The sequence below is a fragment of the Myotis nattereri genome, assembly GCF_964212035.1.
Source record: "Myotis nattereri genome assembly, chromosome: 19".
Classification (NCBI taxonomy): domain Eukaryota; kingdom Metazoa; phylum Chordata; class Mammalia; order Chiroptera; family Vespertilionidae; genus Myotis; species Myotis nattereri.
Window position 1 is genome coordinate 9,053,319 of NC_138095.1, and position 3,937 is coordinate 9,057,255.

Below are 3,937 nucleotides of genomic sequence, written 5' to 3' on the forward strand. Positions count from 1 at the left end.
ACCCCCTCTTGTCCCCTTCCAACCCAACTCAAGCCTCAAGCACAGTGCCTACCCCGTGGGCCTGAGGGGTTGGCAAACTCCTTCTGCAAATGGCCACAGAGTGAATGTCGGGCTCTGCAGGCCAAGGCTTCCCTGTTGCAGCTCCTCGACTCCGCCAGCTGTTAGGTGAAGACAATACAAATGGGCATCACCGTGTTCCAATAAAACTTTATTCACAAAAACTGGCCAGAGCTGAACTTGGCCCTGAAGCATGGAACCCCTGGTCTAGAGGTTTCCTGTTACCCAGGTCTCTCCTGGCAGCAGCCTCTCTGGGTTCCTTCTGCTTAATTCCATGGGATTGTATCTGGAGGACAAAGGAATTTCCACCTTCACTTGTCCCATCGAGCAATGGCTGGGGCCAAGGTTGACCAGAAGGCCCACCCCCGGGAGTGGCAGGTAGACTGGAGGAGCTGGGTGTGTTCAGTCATGGCAGCCAGCCTGGCACCCTTCGCTTGAGTCTAAAGTGAGTCCTGGCTGTGGGCCCTCGTTCAGGGTGTTGTCTGCAGAGCAGGTCTCTTGTCCAGACTGAGCATTCCTGGCTCTGCCTCGGGGCCTCAGGCTGAGAATCCAGGGGCAGGCTGGACTCTGGGACTTAGTGCCTCAGTTTCCCCATTACTCACGCTAGGGGCCCTGGTCTGCCTCAAGAGTGGGAGGCAGGCTAATCAGAAAACATGATGCCCGTGTGCACGCACCTCTACACACATCCCCCAAATTATTCGCTCTCGGGGTGTGTGTGGGGGCAGGGGGGCGGAGATCCTGGCTCGCACCTGCATGGCGCCGTCGCCTGCGCTGGGCTGCGGAAGGAGACGCAGTGGTTAGGAGGACGGCTCTGAAGCCCAGCTGCGCCCCCTCGTAGCTGAGGGGCCTCAGGAAAATGGTGGCCCCTCTCTCAGCCTCTGTCCCCTCTGCAGGAGAGGAACCACGGAGCTCCCACCGCCAGGGGAGTGAGGACAATACGAGCTTCGCCGTGTCGCCGGGGACTGCAGGCAAAGTCCTTAAGGGCACCCTGGCGTGCAGCCCACAGCCCAAACCTACGGTGCTGTTAGCAATCACGGAGCTTGATCAACATCCTCTGGGCTGAAACTTACCACTGTTCCCATTCTACGGCCAAGACACAGGAGAGTCAGGTACCCAGAGGAGTGGAGTTGGGCTGTGCCGCCTGACCCAGACTGAGCCTTATGCCCCAGATGCTGGTTCCCAGCTGTCAGCCCTCCCCCTGACCTGCTGGGGGGGGGTCCCCCCCGCCCCGCCCCGGTCAGGGTTCTGCCCCTCCCAGAGCAGCTCATCTGCACACAATGACCGGGTGATGCAAGGGTAATGGCCCAGCCCCCTTCGCTTCCACCTGAAAGGCCACCTCAGCTCCCATGCTCCCCTTTGCTGGTCCTGCTGCCCTCCTTTCTCCCGGATACTCGCCCCCAGAGCACACCCAGGACACCGCCCAGGGGCTAGTCCAGGGCCACCTCCCTAAGACACCTGGTTAGTAAGTGGCGGAGCCCAGGCCAGACCCCGAGCCCTTCCTGCCTCTCCTTTGGAGAGAAGAGAAATCAGAGCCAGCAGAGGCCAGTGGGGCTGGTCTGCCTTCCTAGTTGGCGGGAGCTACTGTAGCAACAGGAGCCACGGGGCGTGCACCTGGGTCGCCTGGAGTGGGCAAGTCGCTGAAACAGAGGCTGGGCCCCACCCCCAGCACTTAGGATCCAGTAGGTCTGGGGCGGGACCTGAGCATCTGCATTTCGGGCCGGTTCCCAGGGGGTGCTGACTCGCTTTGAGGACCACTGCCTGAGCGGAGAAAGGCACAAGGCCTATTGGCAAAGAGTCCTGCCTCTGAATCCCGACACCACCACTTGCGTGCTGTGTGATCTTGGGCAAGTTACCTAACCTCTCTGAACCTCCATTTGCTTATGCAGGAAATGGAGGGGCAGGGGCCTGCTCTGCAGGGTTAACTGGAAAATCCCAAAGCTCCTGAACACAAAAACACCCAGCACAAGGCAAGAGCCCAGAACGTGAAGGCTGTAATCATTACGCCCAGCACCGCGCCAGCCGCCGCAATGCATCAGCTTGTTATTCCTTCCATTCCTGTTGCCTCATTCATTACCTGCCACTCCCAGGGCTGCCTCGTGCTGTCTGCCTCCCTCTCTCCGCGCTGGGCGCTTCTCCCCATTTCTGAGAAGAGCAAACCGAGGTGGCTTGTCCAAGGTCAGAGGCCCCGAGGGACTCCCTGGTTCCCACTGTCTCTTCGCCCCCGTCCCCTTCCCGGGCCCGGCTGGGCTCCTCTGGCGCGAAGTCTTCCCAAACAAGCAGAGAATAAAGAGCTTTCTGTCCACACCAGAAGAAAAACAAACCCCCGCCGCCCTCCGCTCCCGCTAAGGGAATGATGGATTTCTGTTATTGTTGTTGTTGAAATCACTACCAGGGGAAATAGATCAAGGGACATTTTGCCGGCGCGAGAGCCGGCTGTGTCGCCGAGGAACAGAATACGCGCCTCCACCACACCCGTGCCTTTCTCTCCGCTCCTTTTCTTCTCCCCGGCCTCGGGGTGGGGGCAGGACTGGGCTAGGCCGGGCCAGCGGCTGGATGGAGGAGCGCTGAGGAGGCCACGCTGGGGGTGGGGCACCATCTTCAACTTTGCCCCTCCGTTCTCCTCTCCTGCACCCCCACTTCCCTCCCTCCTCCGTGAATCTATGGAGGGGGGCGTAAACCAGTTAAACTTTCGATCTGGTGACGCATGGTGAGGGGGAGGGAATGGATGCTTAGCACATGCGAGGCGCACACAGGAAGTGTCGTGTGCAGGGGCCAGTTCCTCTGCATCCCGGGACCCCTCCTCCCGTGAGGTGCTCTGAAGTGGAGAGGAAGGATTTTGTGCTCAAGTCACATGGGAAGCACTGCATACACCGCTCACAATCCTCAGGCCATCATAAAGGCTCTGACAAGGCCTGCAGGAAAGAAATGGGTTTCGCTCTGTGGCACCCAGGCTTGATCACACATCTCTGACACAGTTACCCTCCGAGGTTCGGGCCGAGAAACTGGGCCAACCAGGTCACTCGAGTCTGAACGCTTTGGAGCTGAAGGGAGATGCTGCCGATCACAAGTGCGGTGATGGGACTGTTCTGATCTGGGCTGTCCACGCAGCGGCCACGTGGGGCTGCGGGGACTTGGCATGTGGCCACTGCGGCCAAGAAATGAGGGTTTTTGTTTTAATTAATTTGACCTTAACCAAACCCCCGTGGCTAGTAGCTCGCTACCTTATCAGGCAGCATAACGTCTCGTTTTTTTGCCCGATGCCTGGGCTCCCTGTTGAGATTGGACCAGCTGGGCATGGTGACTGGCACGGAACGAGCCCTTCCTGAATCACAGTCTCCTTCCACTTATTGAGCACTTACTGTATGCCAGGCACCTCACCGAGAGCTTGAGTTAAACCACCAACCCCAGGAGGCGGGTCCTCTCCCTGGCAATTCTGCTTTCCTGGTGAAGAAAGAGGCAGGGGCGGGGTGGGGGAGGGGCGTGGGCATGAAGTGACCTCTTTGAGCTCCCACCCCTAACAGGTGACGGGTCCAGGATTTGGGCCTGGGTCTGTGACGCCTGATCTTTTCATGGGTGTTTGCACGCTCAGACTGGCTTCTAGAACAATCTCAGAGCCAGTCCCAGGGTCTGGCAGCGTGACCCCGACGCTGCTCCTTTCTTCAAGGGACCCGTCCAGGCCCAGGAGGCACTCGCTTCACCTGCTGACCACATAGCGAGCACTGGGCAGAACCCCAGAGAGACGGGAAGGTGGGAGCTCATCTCCGGGGGGCAGCAGGTGAATAGGCAGGGAGATAAGAGCCCGGAGAAGAACCTGCTCAGCCCCCTCCTGTCCCCCCTCCCAGGCCCAGCCCCAGGCTCAGCCTCACAAAGCAGCCTGAGG

The 3,937-nt window shown here is 59.5% G+C and overlaps 1 long non-coding RNA gene across 1 annotated transcript; it reads right to left on the reverse strand.

The window, feature by feature from the left end:
• Positions 1 to 248: 248 nt before the first annotated feature.
• On the reverse strand, positions 249 to 2,300 carry LOC308535179. The gene is made up of 3 exons (XR_013997237.1): positions 2,132 to 2,300; positions 732 to 833; positions 249 to 343 (listed from the first exon to the last, which is right to left on the reverse strand). It is a non-coding gene; the product is annotated as an uncharacterized lncRNA (long non-coding RNA).
• Between the last annotated feature and the right edge of the window lie 1,637 nt (positions 2,301 to 3,937).